The following is a 21,592-nucleotide window of genomic DNA, read 5'->3' on the forward strand; positions in this document are numbered from 1 at the left end:
AACAAACACTTTCAAAATTTACAAAATAACAAAACGATGTTGACGCAACCTGAACATAAACTTACATAGACAAACGTAAACTCACGAACAGGAACGTACATCGAAACAGACGAACAGCCAAACAGCTCCGAAAGTGAATATATCGAACACAACGACGAAAGACATCACAGGAGACAATCACCCACAAACAAACAGTGAGAATGCCCTACCTAAATATGACTCTTGATTAGAGGAAAATGCAAACCACCTGCCTCTAATCAAGAGCCATACCAGGCAAACCGAAACCAACATAGAAACAGATAACATAGACTGCCCACCCAAAACACATGCCCTGACCAAAAACACATAAAAACTAACATAAATAGGTCAGGACTGTTACAGTACCCCCCCCCCCCAAGGTGCGAACGCCGGGCGCACCAGCACAAAGTCCAGGGGAGGGTCCGGGTGGGCAGTTGACCACGGTGGTGGTTCCGGCTCAGGACGCTGTCCCCGCACCACCATAGTCACTCCCCTCTTCTTTCTACCCCTTCTACTGACCACCCTAACACTACCTCCCCCTAAATAAACAGCTAGCACCGGGACAAGGGGCAGCACCGGGACAAGGGGTAGCACCGGAACAAGGGGCAGCACCAGAACAAGGGGCAGCACCAGAACAAGGGGCAGCACCAGGATAAGGACCATCACTGGAATAAGGGGCAGCACCGGGACAAGGGGCAGCACCGGGACAAGGGGCAGCACCGGGACAAGGGGCAGCACCGGGACAAGGGGCAGCACCGGGACAAGGGGCAGCACCGGGACAAGGGGCAGCACCGGGACAAGGGACAGCACCGGGACAAGGGGCAGCACCGGGACAAGGGGCAGCACCGGGACAAGGGGCAGCACCGGGACAAGGGGCAGCACCGGGACAAGGGGCAGCACCGGGACAAGGGCCAACACCGGGACAAGGGGCAACACCGGGACAAGGGGCAGATCCCGGCTGAAGGACTCTGGCAGGTCCTGTTTGGACGGCTCTGGCAGGTCCATGCAGGCTGACGGCTCTCGACGCTCATGGCAGACTGACGGCTCTCTACGCTCATGGCAGGCTGACGGCTCTCGACGCTCATGGCAGACTGACGGCTCTCTACGCTCATGGCAGGCTGACGGCTCTCGACGCTCATGGCAGGCTGACGGCTCTCGACGCTCATGGCAGGCTGACGGCTCTCGACGCTCATGGCAGGCTGACGGCTCTCGACGCTCATGGCAGGCTGACGGCTCTCGACGCTCATGGCTCTCTGACGGCTCTGGCTGCTCATGGCTCTCTGACGGCTCTGGCTGCTCATGGCTCTCTGACGGCTCTGGCTGCTCATGGCTCTCTGACGGCTCTGGCTGCTCATGGCTCTCTGACGGCTCTGGCTGCTCATGGCTCTCTGACGGCTCTGGCTGCTCATGGCTCTCTGACGGCTCTGGCTGCTCATGGCTCTCTGACGGCTCTGGCTGCTCATGGCTCTCTGGCGGCTCTGGCAGATCCTGTCTGGTTGGCGGCTCTGGCAGATCCTGTCTGGGTGGCGGCTCTGGCAGATCCTGTCTGGTTGGCGGCTCTGGCAGATCCTGTCTGGTTGGCGGCTCTGGCAGATCCTGTCTGGTTGGCGGCTCTGGCAGATCCTGTCTGGCTGACGGCTCTAGCGGCTCCTGTCTGGCTGACGGCTCTAGCGGCTCCTGTCTGGCTGACGGCTCTGTAGGCTCATGGCAGACGGGCGGCTTTGCAGGCTCATGGCAGACAGGCGGCTTTGCAGGCTCATGGCAGACGGATGGCTCAGACGGCGCTGGGGAGACGGATGGCTCAGATGGCGCTGGAGAGACGGATGGCTCAGATGGCGCTGGGGAGACGGATGGCTCAAATGGCGCTGGGGAGACGGATGGCTCAGATGGCGCTGGGGAGACAGATAGCTCTGTAGGGAGGAGAAGGAGAGACAGCCTGGTGCGTGGTCTAGGCACCGGCTGCGCTGGAGAGGAGGAAACAGCAGGAGAGAGAACCCGGAGAGACAGCCTGGTACGGGGGGCTGCCACTGGAGGACTGGTACATGGAGGTGGCACCGGGTATACCGGACCGTGAAGGAGGACACGTGCTCTTGAGCACCGAGCCTCCCCAACCCTACCAGGTTGAATGAACCCCGTAGCCCTGCCAGTGCGGCGAGGTGGAATAGCCCGCACTGGGCTATGCAGGCGAACCGGGGACACCACCTGTAAGGCTGGTGCCATGTACACCGGCCCGAGGAGACGTACTGGAGACCAGCTACGTTGGGCCGGCTTCATGGCACCCGGCTCGATGCCCAACCTAGCCCTCCCAGTGCGGCAAGGTGGAATAGCCCGCACTGGGCTAAGCACGCGTACTGGGGACACCGTGCGCTTTACCGCATAACACGGTGTCTTACCAGTACGACGCCTTCTACCTCCACGGTAAGCACGGGGAGTTGGCTCGGGTATCCTACCCGGCTTTGCCACACTCCTCGTGTGCCCCCCCCCAAGAAATTTTTGGGTCTTACTCACGGGCTCCCAACCGCGTCGTCGCGCTGCCTCCTCATACCAGCGCCGCTCAGCCTTCGCTGCTTCCAATTCCTCCTTTGGACGGCGATATTCCCCTGGTTGAGCCCAAGGTCCTCTACCGTCCAATATCTCCTCCCAAGTCCAGAAATCCTTATTGCTCCGTCGAGCATTCCCATACCGCTTGGTCTCTGTATTTTGGTGGGTGATTCTGTAAGAGCTGTCGCTTTCCTCATCCTCGGAAGAGGTGAGGAGAGAAGGATCTTCGGACCAAAATGCGGAGTCAGGGAAATATGCCATCTTTATTTATTAATAACGAAAACTGATGGCAACACGAAACAAAACAAACACTTTCAAAATTTACAAAATAACAAAACGATGTTGACGCAACCTGAACATAAACTTACATAGACAAACGTAAACTCACGAACAGGAACGTACATCGAAACAGACGAACAGCCAAACAGCTCCGAAAGTGAATATATCGAACACAACGACGAAAGACATCACAGGAGACAATCACCCACAAACAAACAGTGAGAATGCCCTACCTAAATATGACTCTTGATTAGAGGAAAATGCAAACCACCTGCCTCTAATCAAGAGCCATACCAGGCAAACCGAAACCAACATAGAAACAGATAACATAGACTGCCCACCCAAAACACATGCCCTGACCAAAAACACATAAAAACTAACATAAATAGGTCAGGACTGTTACACCCTTAGATATTCTCACACACCAGATTTGCCCTAACGAAATTAGAATCCTCCAATCCTCTAAATTGAATTAGATCTACAGGGACATTTTATTGATCTGCAAGTATTTTCATTTAGAAGCCGCCTCAGGAGTTATTCACTCAATAATGGCTTTGGATCAAAATAAATAAATACCAACTTTCTTTTTGAGTAAAAAATTGTTTTCACTGTTTTGACCAAGTTAAAAGGATCCAACCCTTTTTTTTCAATTTTCTCCAAAAATGACAAACCCAAATCTAACTACCCGTAGCTCAGGACCTGAAGCAAGGATATGCATATTCTTGATACCATTTGAAAGGAAACACTTTAAAGTTTGTGGAAATGTAAAAATAATGTAGGATAATATAATACATAATATAACACATTAGATCTGGTAAAAGAGAATACAAAGAAGAACAAATATGCGTTTTTTTGTATTTGTTTTGTACCATCGTCTTTGAAATGCAAGAGAAAGGCCATATCAATACTGCCCAAAATGATCACGTTGTGTGTGTTCAATTATTTGTGACATTGAGGTGACAATGAACAACATTTTCTAACTCAATATCACTGACCAGATTTGCCCTAACGAAAAAAGCGTTATCTACCACATTAGATGCTGTGTTTTTATTCATAGTAGTGATGGAGGTCATTTTGAAAACATGGGGTGAAGTACACTATCTGTTCATCAACGGATTTATGCTTTCGTTAATAAAATGACGAGAAAAAAAAGACTTTTCAAAATGCAGATGTTTATTTCAAATATTGCAGCTATGTTTTAGTTGCACTTCACCCCCAGCTCCACGACCACGGGTAAACCCTTGCTGAGATGATCAATGTATTTGCTGCGTTGCTGTACCGTCAGTTTCTCCAGCCAAAACATCTTGATGGCCTTGACCATTTAAGTGCCACGGATGACCACAGAGAGGCAGGACACCGGTTCATCTTTGCTTGTCGGCAGAGTTACGGATGAACGTTTTCAGTTGATGCCAAACAAGTTCCATCGGCGTTTAAATCAGGACACCTACATTTAGAGATTATTTTAATTTTATTTTACATATACTATAGACCTAACATGACATGAGTCTCACAAGTGTTGAGTAACGTGCTGTTAAAAGTGTTGAGTAGCGTGCTGTTAAAAGTGTTGAGTAACGTGCTGTTAAAAGTGTTGAGTAACGTGCTGTTAAAAGTGTTGAGTAACGTGCTGTTAAAAGTGTTGAGTAACGTGCTGTTAAAAGTGTTGAGTAGCGTGCTGTTAAAAGTGTTGAGTAACGTGCTGTTAAAAGTGTTGAGTAGCGTGCTGTTAAAAGTGTTGAGTAACGTGCTGTTAAAAGTGTTGAGTAGCGTGCTGTTAAAAGTGTTGAGTAACGTGCTGTTAAAAGTGTTGAGTAACGTGCTGTTAAAAGTGTTGAGTAGCGTGCTGTTAAAAGTGTTGAGTAACGTGCTGTTAAAAGTGTTGAGTAACGTGCTGTTAAAAGTGTTGAGTAACGTGCTGTTAAAAGTGTTGAGTAGCGTGCTGTTAAAAGTGTTGAGTAACGTGCTGTTAAAAGTGTTGAGTAACGTGCTGTTAAAATGTTGTAGGTCTTTAATTTATGTATTTTAATTTAACCTTTATTTTACTACGTAAAGGTCTACTTACTCCGCTGGCGTCTTGACCCAGTTCATGCCCTCATTTGCAATGCAAATCCTGTCGGCAGTGTGTTTTGGGTCATTGTCTGCATTTGGAGAAGACAGTTTTTCTTCAACTGTCTTCTGACTCTGACTAGAGCAACGTTGATGTTGTGCCGTGTTGACGGCAGATTACAGATGACCTTTTGCCGATCGCTCATCATCTTCATTCATCAGTGAGTCCATGGCTTGAATAGTCTGGAAATGGAATACAATGTAAACAATGTGCAGCAGACAGTAAAGACCAGCCGTAGATTTATTTAAGCATTATTTGTAGCATTATTAGGCCTACATTAAAGTATCGTAGCATACTGTACCTGATCATTTTCCTGTGGTTTTTACGTTCGGCGTAACACAGGCATCTGTCCGTGTCCATAATCCCCAAGTCCACCAGTATTTGTGAAATGTCTCCAGTAGATTTTTACGTTCCTCCTTAAAAGCCCTGATCTGCTCACTTAAATAAATAGAGATCCTGGTAATGGTGCTACAGTATGTTATTACAGCATAATCAAAGTGACGACAATCGGCGATCTGCTCTATACTTATGACCTATTGTAACCTGAAAGTCAGACCTTTCCAATACTCCTCACCCCGCCCCAAACTCCACCCTTAACACAGTTACCATTCAAAAATGTGCTGTTTATCTTTAAAATATTACATCAAGACGAAAGAGAACAGACGAAATGGACATCGTTTTCATCAAATCAGCTTCTACCTATGTTGCTACCTGTTCCAGGGTTAGGACTGTAACCACCAGCTTCTATCTATGGTGCTACCTGTTCCAGGGTTAGGACTGTAACCACCAGCTTCTATCTATGGTGTTACCTGTTCCAGGGTTAGGACTGTCAACACCAGCTTCTATCTATGGTGCCTCCCGTTCCAGGGTTAGGACTGTAACCACCAGCTTCTATCTATGGTGCTTCCTGTTCCAGGGTTAGGACTGTAACCACCAGCTTCTATCTATGGTGTTACCTGTTCCAGGGTCAGGACTGTAACCACCAGCTTCTATCTATGGTGCCTCCCGTTCCAGGGTTAGGACTGTAACCACCAGCTTCTATCTATGGTGCTACCTGTTCCAGGGTTAGGACTGTAACCACCAGCTTCTATCTATGGTGCCTCCCGTTCCAGGGTTAGGACTGTAACCACCAGCTTCTATCTATGGTGCCTCCCGTTCCAGGGTTAGGACTGTAACCACCAGCTTCTATCTATGGTGCTACCTGCTCCAGGGTTAGGACTGTAACCACCAGCTTCTATCTATGGTGTTACCTGTTCCAGGGTTAGGACTGTAACCACCAGCTTCTATCTATGGTGTTACCTGTTCCAGGGTTAGGACTGTAACCACCAGCTTCTATCTATGGTGTTTCCTGTTCCAGGGTTAGGACTGTCAACACCAGCTTCTATCTATGGCGCTACCTGTTCCAGGGTTAGGACTGTAACCACCAGCTTCTATCTATGGTGCTACCTGTTCCAGGGTTAGGACTGTCAACACCAGCTTCTATCTATGGTGCCACCCATTCCAGGGTTAGGACTGTAACCACCAGCTTCTATCTATGGTGTTACCTGTTCCAGTGTTAGGACTGTAACCACCAGCTTCTATCTATGGTGCTTCCTGTTCCAGGGTTAGGACTGTAACCACCAGCTTCTATCTATGGTGCTACCTGTTCCAGGGTTAGGACTGTCAACACCAGCTTCTATCTATGGTGCTTCCTGTTCCAGGGTTAGGACTGTAACCACCAGCTTCTATCTATGGTGTTACCTGTTCCAGGGTTAGGACTGTAACCACCAGCTTCTATCTATGGTGTTACCTGTTCCAGGGTTAGGACTGTAACCACCAGCTTCTATCTATGGTGTTACCTGTTCCAGGGTTAGGACTGTAACCACCAGCTTCTATCTATGGTGTTACCTGTTCCAGGGTTAGGACTGTAACCACCAGCTTCTATCTATGGTGTTACCTGTTCCAGGGTTAGGACTGTCAACACCAGCTTCTATCTATGGTGTTACCTGTTCCAGGGTTAGGACTGTAACCACCAGAGGACTTGAAAATGAGTCGGAGCTGAGAGGATCACCAAAACCAAAGGTATTTTTGCTTAAGTGCATTTTCTTAACATGTCTTTATATAGCCTATCAATGTGTAGGCATACTGTGTAATAAAATCGATAATTGTACACTAAAAACGTGAATGTGTTTTTGCAGAGCATACAACCATGCCGACGATCATCCGTGGAGATCAGTGGACAAAGGGCTGGATAACATCATACAACCATCAGACAACCATCAGACAACCATCAGACAACATCATACAACCATCAGACAACCATCAGACAACATCATACAACCATCAGACAACCATCATACAACCATCAGACAACCATCAGACAACCATCAGACAACCATCAGACAACCATCAGACAACCATCAGACAACCATCAGACAACCATCAGACAACCATCAGACAACATCATACAACATCATACAACCATCAGACAACCATCAGACAACCATCAGACAACCATCATACAACCATCATACAACCATCAGACAACCATCAGACAACCATCAGACAACCATCAGACAACCATCAGACAACCATCCGTGGAGATCAGTGGACAAAGGGCTGGACAACGGGCCGCACCGAAGAAACGCATGGTTACCAAGAAAGCGGTTAGTTTTGTCTAGACTCTTAAAATGTGTTTCTGTACGCACTATTTGTGTGTTGGAGTCACTTTTAATTGTAAATTGATCTACCGTTTCTATCATAGGCCGCTGTAATCGATGGGGGCTCAGGGTGGTACCGTTCTGCTCATCTGATGAAGGTGCACATGGATCAGATTCAAACTTTAAGACCGAGATCGAGTCATTGAAGGCAGACCAGCAGAAAGAGAAACATTCTCTGAGGGCAGAGATACGGGCGACAGCTGATGCATTGGTTCAGAGCCAGCTGGTATTGGCGGAGAGTCACTCGTCATTGCCGGAGAGTCAGGCAGCATTGCCGGAGAGTCAGACGCATTGGCGGAGAGTCAGGCAGCATTGCCAGAGAGTCAGACGGCATTGGTGGAGAGTCAGGCAGCATTGCCAGAGAGTCAGGCGGCATTGGTGGAGAGTCAGGCAGAGAATGGCGCGTTGAAGAGGGTGAGGAACAAGATGGAGTCAAAATCCATGCCAGGCACTCCTGTGAGCTCAGGAACTCTACCTCCAACAGGCAGAGTCAACATACGTGGCGAGTTTGTCAGGTCGTTGGTTCACCCTGAAATTTCCATTCCTCTTCTGACAAGAGAACTTGACCAACTGCTCACCAGGTACATCAAGGGCCGTCCGGACCGTTATGCTGTTCTGCTATTCAAAGGATGTGGAACCGAAGAGAGATACCACGAGTGGACACAGAATACCAACTGGGATGGATCCCGAGGCAAATGTGGCTTATCAGTGAACCTCCGGGTGTTCATCATTAACACTGTGTCTCAGAAGTTTCTGTCCATGACTGATGCAGCCCGAAAAAGCATTAAAGACAGAGTTAATGAGTACTTGAGGTCACCGAGGTCTGGACATGGCGTGCTCTCCCTTATGACAGGAATTAGACACTTTACCATGTTTACTATGTACTGTAGGCTATGTCAGACTGCACAGTAGCACAGTAGCTTAATTAACATATATTTTTTAATAATTATCGAATACAACAATATATTTTTACCACTAGAAGCTGTGTTTTTTATTTACAGTAGATGCTGCGGGTCAGTCAGAGTTGAGTTCTATTGTAAAGTGTAGCCTAAAGGCCAAAATTGACAAACTTGCAATGTATTCGATGCTTAAATAAGTACTCTTAATAAACCAGATCTGCCCCAACAACCAAAAAATGCATCAACCCTTACAAATGAATTTTTTTTTTTATTAACCCTGCATTATAATTGTATAAAAGCCCCTTTTAGATATTAATTTTGAATCCTCTAAATTTAATTAGATCTACAAGGACATTTTATTGATCTGCCGGTATTTTTTCATTTAGAGATTCCAGTAAACTCTTTGATGTTTCCTTTTATGTGTCCTACCAATTATTATTGGATTATTCACCATGGCAACCAAGGAAATGTATTTATTAGTTATGTTGGGATCAGAACCGTTTTCATTTGCAGGTTTTTTTAATAATATTTTATATATTTTATCTTTTTTTTTTTTACAAAATGTAAGTCAGAACAGATACTTGTTTCACTTTTATAATATTCCTGTTGCTATTGTTATATGTAAATACAAGAAATATGTACGTAGAGGAGTAACTTTCGTCAGCAGTTGGTGTAACTGTAATGTAAATTCTCTCGAGAGGATTTATAGTGTGTTATTAGAGATTGTTGACATTAGTGTTTAAAATGTAATATTGTTTATTGGATTTACATTGTACACAGACCACATGTATACTCTGGTTCATCATTAAACTCCTAGACTGGACTTCTGTGTCTGCCGTCACTCTTTGACCTGTCATTCAAGATATTGGAATACAAAAGAAGAAGATCTACCCATGATGGGCTATTAGCAGGACAAAGGGAAGGGAGGGTAGGGGGAGCATTGTCTTTAAAGACATAGCACATTAGGCTAATAAATATATTTAGAAATAGTAAAAAAAAAAAAAAAAAAAAATAATACATATTTCTACCACAGCAGATGTTGTGTTTTTGGTTGATTGCCAATATTAAAAACAGTCAAATGCATTTGTGAATTAAAATCGCTTTAGCTGACATGTTGAGGGTAGTAAGTTTTAAGTTCCTCGGTGTACACATCACGGACAAACTGAATTGGTCCACCCACACAGACAGCGTTGTGAAGAAGGCGCAGCAGCGCCTCTTCAACCTCAGGAGGCTGAAGAAATCCGGCTTGTCACCAAAAGCACTCACAAACTTCTACAGATGCACAATCGAGAGCATCCTGTCGGGCTGTATCACCGCCTGGTACGGCAACTGCTCCGCCCACAACCGTAAGGCTCTCCAGAAGGTAGTGAGGTCTGCCCAACGCATCACTGGGGGCAAACTACCTGCCCTCCAGGACACCTACACCACCCGATGTCACAGGAAGGCCATAAAGATCATCAAGGACAACAACCACCTGAGCCAATGCCTGTTCACCCCGCTATCATCCAGACGGCGAGGTCAGTACAGTTGCATCAAAGCTGGGACCGACAGACTGAAAAACAGCTTCTATCTCAAGGCCATCAGACTGACATTGAGTGGCTGCTGCCAACATACTGACTCAACTCCAGCTCACTTTAATAATGGAATTGATGGAAATTGATCAAAAATGTATCACTAGCCACTTTAAACAATGCCACTTAATATAATGTATATGTATATACTGTACTCTATATCATCTACTGCATCTTGCCATCTTTATGTAATACATGTATCACTAGCCACTTTAAACTATGCCACTTTTATGTTTACATACCCTACACTACTGATCTCATATGTATATTGTCATGTTTTTGTCATTTGATTATCATGTCTTGTCCCTGTGCTTCCCTTCCATTTGTCTCCCTCTGCTGGTCTTAGTAGGTTCTTTCCCTCTTTCTATCCCTCTCTCTTCCCCTCCCCCTCTTCCTCTCTCGCTCTCTCTCTATCGTTCCGTTCCTGCTCCCAGCTGTTCCTCATTCTCCTAACTACCTCATTTAATCTTTCACACCTGTCCCCTATTTTGCCCTCTGATTAGAGTTCCTATTTCTCCCTCTGTTTTCCGCTTCTGTCCTTGTCGGATCTTTGTTTGATGTTTGCTGTTCTGTGTCCTGGTTCCGCCCTGTCGTGTTTTTGCCTTCAACAGATGCTGCGTGTGAGCAGGTGTCATCTAAGATATATCCTGGAGTACCGTTTTGTTTAAGACTGGAATAAAGACTCTGTTTTTGTTAAGTCGCTTTTGGGTCCTCATTCACCAGCATAACAGAAAGATCCGACCACAATGGACCCAGCGACTACGGATTCTCGCAACACTGCCATCGAGATCCAGGGAGCAATGCTCGGCAGACACGAGCAGGAATTGTCTGCTGCTCGTCATGCCGTTGAGACCCTGGCCGCTCAGGTTTCCAACCTCTCAGGACAGTTTCAGAGTCTTCGTCTCGTGCCACCTGCTACTTCCTGGTCTTCCGAGTCTTCGGAACCTAGGGTTAATAACCCACCATGTTACTCTGGGCAACCCACTGAGTGCCGCTCCTTTCTCACCCAGTGTGATATTGTGTTTTCTCTCCAGCCCAACACATACTCACGAGAGAGAGCTCGGATCGCCTACGTCATATCACTCCTTACTGGTCGGGCTCGGGAGTGGGGCACAGCTATCTGGGAGGCAAGGGCTGAGTGTACTAAGGATTATCAGAGCTTTAAAGAGGAGATGATACGGGTTTTTGATCGTTCAGTTTTTGGGAAGGAGGCTTCCAGGGTCCTGGCTTCCCTATGTCAAGGTGATCGATCCATAACGGATTACTCTATAGAGTTTCGCACTCTTGCTGCATCCAGTGACTGGAACGAGCCGGCGTTGCTCGCTCGTTTTCTGGAGGGACTTCACGCTGAGGTTAAGGATGAGATTCTCTCCCGGGAGGTTCCTTCCAGCGTGGACTCTTTGATTGCACTCGCCATCCGCATAGAACGACGGGTAGATCTTCGTCACCGAGCTCGTGGAAGAGAGCTCGCGTTAACGGTGTTTCCCCTCTCCGCATCTCAACCATCTTCTCCCATCAGCTCAGAGACTGAGCCCATGCAGCTGGGAGGTATTCGCATCTCGACTAAGGAGAGGGAACGGAGAATCACCAACCGCCTTTGTCTCTATTGCGGTTCTGCTGGACATTTTGTCATGTCATGTCCAGTAAAAGCCAGAGCTCATCAGTAAGCGGAGGGCTACTGGTGAGCGCTACTACTCAGGTCTCTCCATCAAGATCCTGTACTACCTTGTCGGTCCATCTACGCTGGACCGGTTCGGCTGCTTCCTGCAGTGCCTTGATAGACTCTGGGGCTGAGGGTTGTTTTATGGACGAAGCATGGGCTCGGAAACATGACATTCCTCTCAGACAGTTAGGGAGGCCCACGCCCATGTTCGCCTTAGATGGTAGTTCTCTCCCCAGTATCAGATGTGAGACACTACCTTTAACCCTCACAGTATCTGGTAACCACAGTGAGACCATTTCCTTTTTGATTTTTCGTTCACCTTTTACACCTGTTGTTTTGGGTCATCCCTGGCTAGTATGTCATAATCCTTCTATTAATTGGTCTAGTAATTCTATCCTATCCTGGAACGTTTCTTGTCATGTGAAGTGTTTAATGTCTGCTATCCCTCCTGTTTCTTGTGTCCCCTCTACTCAGGAGGAACCTGGGGATTTGACAGGTGTGCCGGAGGAATATCATGATCTACGCACGGTCTTCAGTCGGTCCAGAGCCAACTCTCTTCCTCCTCACCGGTCGTATGATTGTTGTATTGATCTCCTTCCGGGGACCACTCCCCCTCGGGGTAGACTATACTCTCTGTCGGCTCCCGAACGTAAGGCTCTCGAGGATTATCTGTCTGTTTCTCTCGACGCCGGTACCGTGGTGCCTTCTTCCTCTCCCGCCGGTGCGGGGTTTTTCTTTGTTAAGAAGAAGGACGGTACTCTGCGCCCCTGCGTGGATTATCGAGGGCTGAATGACATAACGGTTAAGAATCGTTATCCGCTTCCCCTTATGTCGTCAGCCTTTGAGATGCTGCAGGGAGCCAGGTTCTTTACTAAGTTGGACCTTCGTAACGCTTACCATCTCGTACGCATCAGAGAGGGGGACGAGTGGAAAACGGCGTTTAACACTCCGTTAGGGCATTTTGAATACCGGGTTCTGCCGTTCGGTCTCTCTAATGCTCCAGCTGTCTTTCAGGCATTAGTTAATGATGTACTGAGAGACATGCTGAACATCTTTGTTTTCGTTTACCTTGACGATATCCTGATTTTTTCATCGTCACTCGAGATTCATGTTCAGCACGTTCGACGTGTACTCCAGCGCCTTTTAGAGAATTGTCTCTACGTGAAGGCTGAGAAGTGCGCCTTTCATGTCTCCTCTGTCACTTTTCTTGGTTCTGTTATTTCCGCTGAAGGCATTCAGATGGATCCCGCTAAGGTCCAGGCTGTCAGCGATTGGCCCGTTCCTAAGTCACGTGTCGAGTTGCAGCGTTTTCTCGGTTTCGCTAATTTCTATCGGCGTTTCATTCGTAATTTCGGTCAAGTGGCTGCCCCTCTCACAGCTCTGACTTCTGTCAAGACTTGCTTTAAGTGGTCCGGTTCCGCCCAGGGAGCTTTTGATCTCCTCAAGAAGCGTTTTACATCCGCTCCTATCCTTGTTACTCCTGACGTCACTAAACAATTTATTGTCGAGGTTGACGCTTCAGAGGTGGGCGTGGGAGCCATTCTGTCCCAGCGCTTCCAGTCTGACGATAAGGTTCATCCTTGCGCTTACTTTTCTCATCGCCTGTCGCCATCGGAACGCAACTATGATGTGGGTAACCGCGAACTGCTCGCTATCCGCTTAGCCATAGGCGAATGGCGACAGTGGTTGGAGGGGGCGACCGTTCCTTTTGTCGTTTGGACTGACCATAAGAACCTTGAGTACATCCGTTCTGCCAAACGACTTAATGCACGTCAAGCTCGTTGGGCGTTGTTTTTCGCTCGTTTTGAGTTCTTGATTTCCTATCGCCCGGGAAATAAGAACACCAAGCCTGATGCCTTATCCCGTCTCTTTAGTTCTTCTGTGGTTTCTACCGACCCCGAGGGGATTCTCCCTGAAGGGCGTGTTGTCGGGTTGACTGTCTGGGGAATTGAGAGACAGGTAAAGCAAGCGCTCACTCACACTGCGTCGCCGCGCGCTTGTCCTAGTAACCTTCTGTTTGTTCCTGTCTCTACTCGTCTGGCTGTTCTTCAGTGGGCTCATTCTGCCAAGTTAGCTGGCCACCCCGGTGTTCGGGGTACGCTTGCTTCTATTCGCCAGCGGTTTTGGTGGCCTACTCAGGAGCGGGACACGCGCCGTTTCGTGGCTGCTTGTTCGGACTGCGCGCAGACTAAGTCAGGTAACTCTCCTCCTGCCGGTCGTCTCAGACCGCTTCCCATTCCTTCTCGACCATGGTCTCACATCGCCTTAGACTTTATTACCGGTCTGCCTTCGTCTGCGGGGAAGACTGTGATTCTTACGGTTATCGATAGGTTCTCTAAGGCGGCACATTTCATTCCCCTCGCTAAGCTTCCTTCCGCTAAGGAGACGGCACAAATCATCATTGAGAATGTGTTCAGAATTCATGGCCTCCCGTTAGACGCCGTTTCAGACAGAGGTCCGCAATTCACGTCACAGTTTTGGAGGGAGTTCTGTCGTTTGATCGGTGCTTCCGTCAGTCTCTCTTCCGGGTTTCATCCCCAGTCTAACGGTCAAGCAGAAAGGGCCAATCAGTCGATTGGTCGCATTTTACGCAGCCTTTCGTTTCGAAACCCTGCGTCTTGGGCAGAACAGCTCCCCTGGGCTGAGTACGCTCACAACTCGCTTCCTTCGTCTGCTACCGGGCTATCTCCGTTTCAGAGTAGTCTTGGTTACCAGCCTCCTCTGTTCTCGTCCCAGCTCGCCGAGTCCAGCGTTCCCTCCGCTCAGGCTTTTGTCCAACGTTGTGAGCGCACTTGGAGGAGGGTCAGGTCTGCACTTTGCCGTTACAGGGCGCAGACTGTGAGAGCCGCCAATAAACGTAGGATTAAGAGTCCTAGGTATTGTCGCGGTCAGAGAGTGTGGCTTTCCACTCGTAACCTTCCCCTTACGACAGCTTCTCGCAAGTTGACTCCGCGGTTCATTGGTCCGTTCCGTGTCTCTCAGGTCGTCAATCCTGTCGCTGTGCGACTGCTTCTTCCGCGACATCTTCGTCGCGTCCACCCTGTCTTCCATGTCTCTTGTGTCAAGCCTTTTCTTCGCGCTCCCGTTCGTCTTCCCTCCCCCCCTCCCGTCCTTGTCGAGGGCGCACCTATTTACAAGGTACGGAAGATCATGGACATGCGTTCTCGAGGACGTGGTCACCAGTACTTAGTGGATTGGGAGGGTTACGGTCCTGAGGAGAGGAGTTGGGTTCCATCTCGGGACGTTCTGGACCGTTCGTTGATTGATGATTTCCTCCGTTGCCGCCAGGGTTCCTCCTCGAGTGCGCCAGGAGGCGCTCGGTGAGTGGGGGGGTACTGTCATGTTTTTGTCATTTGATTATCATGTCTTGTCCCTGTGCTTCCCTTCCATTTGTCTCCCTCTGCTGGTCTTAGTAGGTTCTTTCCCTCTTTCTATCCCTCTCTCTTCCCCTCCCCCTCTTCCTCTCTCGCTCTCTCTCTATCGTTCCGTTCCTGCTCCCAGCTGTTCCTCATTCTCCTAACTACCTCATTTAATCTTTCACACCTGTCCCCTATTTTGCCCTCTGATTAGAGTTCCTATTTCTCCCTCTGTTTTCCGCTTCTGTCCTTGTCGGATCTTTGTTTGATGTTTGCTGTTCTGTGTCCTGGTTCCGCCCTGTCGTGTTTTTGCCTTCAACAGATGCTGCGTGTGAGCAGGTGTCATCTAAGATATATCCTGGAGTACCGTTTTGTTTAAGACTGGAATAAAGACTCTGTTTTTGTTAAGTCGCTTTTGGGTCCTCATTCACCAGCATAACATATATACTGTACTCGATACCATCTACTGCATCTTGCCTATGCCGTTCTATAACATGACTCATTCATATATCTTTATGTACATATTCTTTATCCCTTCTCACTTGTGTGTATAAGGTAGTAGTTGTGGAATTGTTAGGTTAGATTACTCGTTGGTTATTACTGCATTGTCGGAACTAGAAGCACAAGCATTTCGCTACACTCGCATTAACATCTGCTGACCATGTGTATGTGACAAACATAAAGACATTTGATTTGATTTGAGGCTTATTCATCGTTTAAATTAAGGCTAATTTCTCTTCTCTTTGCTGGAGTTCTTTTAGGAAAAAACAAACAAAGTGTTCCTTACTGGAACACCCAAAGTCATCCAAATGTTACAATAGGATTTGAAGCAATAGCCTAACTGCATGTGGTCAACTATTTCAGCACCGTTTCGCGCTGCTCTGAGACAAACATGGGGACTGGTCTTGATAAATCAATGAGAGTTTTATTTTCACTGAATCTCATTTGGGTATTGGTTAGACTACAATTAGGGTGTGGAAATGTTAGGATTATTTTGCTCTTCACTCGCAGTCACTTAGTAGGCTAGGCCTACTCCCCGACCGGTCACGTTGTACATACAGCGCCACTGTATGTGAGAATGGTATTCATTGACTCCAGCTCAGTGTTCAACACCATAGGTTCCTCCAAGCTCATCACTAGAATACCTCAAACTGCAAATGGATCATGGACTTCCTGACGGGCCGCCCCCAGGTGGTGAGGTTAGACAACACATCCGCCATGCTGATCCACACGGGGGCCCCTTAAGGGTGCATGTTTAGTCTCCTCCTGTACTCCCTGTTCACCCATGACTGAGTGGCCATGCACGACTCCAACACCATCGTTAAGTTTGCCGACAAAACAACGTGGCAGGCCTGATCACCGACGATGATGAGACAGCCTATAGGGAGGAGGTCAGAGACAGTGATGCCAGTAGTGGATCGGGTCAAGAACTTCAAGTTTTTTCCGTGTCCACATCATTCACACACACCAACACAGTCGTGAAGATGGCACAAGCATATCTCTTCCCCCTCACGAGGCAAAACATATTTGACATGGGCACTCAGATCCCCAAAAGTTCTACAGCTGCACCATTGAGAGCATCTTGACTGGCTACATACAGGACATCTATACCAGGCGGTGTCAAAGGAAGGCCCTAAAAATTGTCAAAGACTCCGGCCACCCAAGTCATAGACTGTTCTCTCTGCTACCTCACGGCAAGCGGTACCGATGCGCCTGACCAGCTTCTACCCCCAAGCAGTGCCTTCAGAAATTATTCACAACCCTTTACCTTTTCAACATTTTGTTGTTTTACAGCCTGAATTTTTGATTTTGTGTCACTGATCTACACACAATACCCCATAATGTCAAAGTGTAATTGTGGTTGTTGAACATTTTCAGAAAATGGATAAGAAATTAAAATTCTGAAATGTCTTGTGTCAATAAGTGTTCAAACCCTTTGTTATGGCATGTCGAAATAAGTTCAGGAGTAAAAATGTGTTCAACAAGTAACATAAGTTGTATGGACTCATTCTTTGTTCAATAATAGCGGTTAACCTGATTTTTGATTTGACTACCTCATCTCTCTACCCCACACATACAATTATCTGTAAGGTCCCTCAATCGAGTAGTGAATTTCAAGCACAGATTCAACCACAAAGACCAAGATGGCCTCGCAAAGAAAGGCACAAATTGGTAGAGGTGTAAAATGTGTTCCTCTGTCCAGTGTCTCTGTTCTCTGCCTACAAGGTCAGCATCCCGGAGTCGCCTCTTCACTGTTGACGTTGAGACTGGTGTTTTGCGGGTACTATTTAATGAAGCTGCCAGTTGAGAACTTGTGAGGCGTCTGTTTCTCTAATGAACTTGTCCTCTTCCTCAGTTGTGCACCGGGAACTACAACTCCTCTTTCAATTCTGGTTAGGGCCAGTTTGCGCTGTTCTGTGAAGGGAGTAGTACACAACGTTGTACGAGATTTTCAGTTTCTTGACAATTTCTTGCATGGAAACGCCTTCTCTTCTCAGAACAAGAATAGACTGACGAGTTTCAGAAGAAAGTGCTTTGTTTCTGTCCATTTTGAGCCTGTAATTGAACCCACAAATTCTGATGATCCAGATACTCAACTAGTCTAAAGAAGGCCAGTTTTATTGCTTCTTTAATCAGAACAAACAGTTTTCAGCTGTACTAACATAATTGCAAAATCGATTTCTAATGATCAATAAGCCTTTTAAAATTAAAATCTTGGATTAGCTAACACAACGTGCCATTGGAACACAGGAGTGATTTTTGCTGATAATAGGCCTCTATACACATATGTAGATATTACATAGAAAATCTGCCATTTCCAGCTAAAATAGTAATTTACAACATCAACAATGTCTACACTGTATTTCTGATCAATTTGATGTTATTGTAACGGACAAAAAAATCACTTTTCTTTAAAAAAAAAAAGGACATTTCTAAGTGACCCCTTTTGAATGGTAATGTAGGTCAGGGTGCCTTGTAAGGATCCGACGGCGATTGAGTAATCCCCCTCTACCATCAGACCTATTAGCCAACATGCAATCATTGAAAAAAAAAAAAGATTTCAGTTTCCATTAAAATCACCAGCTACGAGAAACAAGCCTCTGAATGGGCATTTTCTTGTTTTCTTACAGCCCCATACCACTCGTTGAGCGCGGTCTTAGGGCCAGTATCAGTTTATGGTCATAAATATTCAGCTATGAAAAGTATAGATGAAAACTCTCTTGGTAAATAGTATGGTCTACAGCTTATCATGAGGTATTCTAACTCGGGTGAGCAGAAACTGGAGACTTCCTTAACAATTAGAGACCGCAGACTAGCTGTTAGGCTCAGAATCCAAAACTTCAGCACCGTCTATTGTGCTTGAGGCTATTTCGTAACAGCCCCCCTTTGAGCCTGTTGAAAACGTGGAGAAGAAATATCTCTCTATTAAAAACGCTTTACTTATTGCTGCTGTCATTCCACCGCCTACAGTTTGCCTCAGGGTTTTCAAAGGCTCCCTAACCCCGCCTTTATGCCTAAGATCAGTGATAATTATAATGGTGGCTTTCCACCTGCCTTCTACACCTGCCTTCTACTTCCACAGAAGAAGAGCATCTCCACCATTTATGTCCAGTACGCGCGTTGCACATTCACTTAGATAGAATGAGAGCATTGAACAAGAGAGACCAACTTCTGGTGCCTCTCTTCAAGGGTGGCCCCTCTCTCATCAACAGCTATCTACATTGGATAGTGTAGGCTATTATATTGGCTTATAATAGAAAGGGTTTGCATTACCCAGAGGGCCTGAGGGCTCGTTCCAACAAAGGCATGGCTACCTCTTGGGCATTGTTCAAAGCCATCTCTTTTACAATAGATGTGTGATGAAGCATGTTGGGCTACGCCTCATACTTTTATGAGGTTTTTCAGGCGAGATGTCATTGCACATTTGTTGGTACAAACTGTCCTCAGTGTCGAAGCCTTTGAGGGGTGATGCTGTTGGGACTAGCCTGGCTTCGGACAGCATGTCTAAGATATGGGAGTTGGCAAAATGTGATACATCGAAACGAGTATTTGAAAAGAGAACTCATCAAGGTTACTTTCGTAACCCCAGTTCTCTGATGGAGATGTATCACCGCTTTTCTCTCCTAACAGAACAAGGAAGAGAAATGACCAGTGGGTGGGTGAGAAGTAGGGAGGGGCTCGTCTCATTCGCCACTCGACCTGTCTGTCTCCGTCAGACGCTGTGTGATTGGTTACTTCCCGCGCTGAAACGTGCTAAGGAGATTTCCCATGTCCCAGGAAATCTCCTTAGCACGTTTCAGTACAGGAAGTAACCAATCACACATATATACTCATATTTCCCATATGCGACACTCATATTTTCAGAGAATCTGGGTTACGAAAGTAACCTTGAATTTTGAAGCATAACCAAAAATACATAAGAACTGTCTGAAATTACACCGCTCAACTTCTATCATCAGCGAACAGCAGAGTCGACTGGTCTGCAGTGTTCCTGAGACTTAAACTACCAATAAGGTTGCACGATTGTATTTATTTTTTTAGCGAAAGGCAAACTGACAACAGCATCCAACCAAAGACACACGATCCATAGATGGCAGTTCCAATTCAAGTCGAAACTGGCAGCCATTGCTTGTGTAACCATGAGTTTAAGAGTACAATCATAGTCACGATAACAACACCCACCGTAGCACGCGCTCCAGCAGAGTTTAACAGTCACATTAAAATATATATATATATATATTTAACCTTCATTTACCTTTATTTAACTAGACAAGTCAGCTAATAACAAATTCTTATTTACAATGACGGCCTCCCAAGGCCAAACCCGGACAACGTTGGGCCAATAGTGCTGTAAGGTTGTGTATTTATTTTCTTAGTCAACCTTGTGTTCTGTTTCGTTGTGTTCTGGAACATAGCCCTGTTTCCTTGTGTTCTGGAACGTAGCCCTGTTTCCTTGTGTTCTGGAACGTAGCCCTGTTTCTTTGTGTTCTGGAACGTAGCCCTGTTTCTTTGTGTTCTAGAACGTAGCCCTGTTTCTTTGTGTTCTGGAACGTAGCCCTGTTTCGTTGTGTTCTGGAACGTAGCCCTGTTTCTTTGTGTTCTGGAACGTAGCCCTGTTTCTTTGTGTTCTGGAACGTAGCCCTGTTTCGTTGTGTTCTGGAACGTAAGCCCTGTTTCTTTGTGTTCTGGAACGTAAGCCCTGTTTCTTTGTGTTCTGGAACGTAGCCCTGTTTCTTTGTGTTCTGGAACGTAGCCCTGTTTCTTTGTGTTCTGGAACGTAGCCCTGTTTCTTTGTGTTCTGGAACGTAGCCCTGTTTCTTTGTGTTCTGGAACGTAGCCCTGTTTCTTTGTGTTCTGGAACGTAGCCCTGTTTTCTTTGTGTTCTGGAACGTAGCCCTGTTTTCTTTGTGTTCTGGAACGTAGCCCTGTTTCTTTGTGTTCTGGAACGTAGCCCTGTTTCTTTGTGTTCTGGAACGTAGCCTTGTTTCGTTGTGTTCTTGAACGTAGCCCTGTTTTCTTTGTGTTCTGGAACGTAGCCCTGTTTTCTTTGTGTTCTGGAACGTAGCCCTGTTTCTTTGTGTTCTGGAACGTAGCCCTGTTTCTTTGTGTTCTGGAACGTAGCCCTGTTTCTTTGTGTTCTGGAACGTAGCCCTGTTTCTTTGTGTTCTGGAACGTAGCCCTGTTTCTTTGTGTTCTGGAACGTAGCCCTGTTTCTTTGTGTTCTGGAACATAGCCCTGTTTCTTTGTGTTCTGGAACATAGCCCTGTTTCTTTGTGTTCTGGAGCGTAGCCCTGTTTCTTTGTGTTCTGGAACGTAGCCCTATTTCGTTGTGTTCTGGAACGTAGTCCTGTTTCGTTGTTCTTGAACGTAGTCCTGTCTTTCATTTTTTTCATTGATTTCACCTGTGTTAGTTATTCACAAGGTCTCATTAGCTCCTTATTTAGTTCAGTTCATTCTGTTTGTGCCTTTGTGAGGTGTGAGTCTGTTGAATTCAAGATATCTTTCTTTCATTTATATTTCGGGCACAAATATGAGATGTGGTACTGACTCGATGTTCCAGCATCGTCTCAATGAAGAGATCGGCGTTCGACTAGCCACGTGCAACATTGCACTTCCAGTTACAAGCCTGCTAGAGTTGGCAGCAGGCGGACGAACAATACCCACCGGTATAGTACGGATGAAGCCTGACCTGGATGTGAAGTTAACTGAAGCTGGCTAGCTTTATAAAAGCCTAAATTGATCTAGTTTGCTTCATAGCTTACTCCAAACTGAAATGTTTTCAGGGTGCCTTTGAAAAGGTTCCATGTCTGAGTCAGTCAGTCAGTCCGCCTTAGGAGCTTTTCATAGAATGAAAAGCAACACAGAAAAATGGTCCGTTTAAGAAGATGTGCATGAAGACATAGCTCTCAACATTCATTCCGTCTACAGTCTGTGAGTCAGTCCATTGCTGGTCTTCAATTT

The 21,592-nt window shown here is 46.5% G+C and overlaps 1 protein-coding gene across 2 annotated transcripts in view; it reads right to left on the reverse strand.

The window, feature by feature from the left end:
* Window positions 1–21,592, reverse strand: part of LOC129869449 (gamma-aminobutyric acid receptor subunit gamma-3) — a 435,314-nt gene that overhangs the window by 298,040 nt on the left and 115,682 nt on the right. The window lies entirely within an intron of this gene.

Source organism: Salvelinus fontinalis, chromosome 14 (assembly GCF_029448725.1).
Source record: "Salvelinus fontinalis isolate EN_2023a chromosome 14, ASM2944872v1, whole genome shotgun sequence".
NCBI classification, from domain to species: domain Eukaryota; kingdom Metazoa; phylum Chordata; class Actinopteri; order Salmoniformes; family Salmonidae; genus Salvelinus; species Salvelinus fontinalis.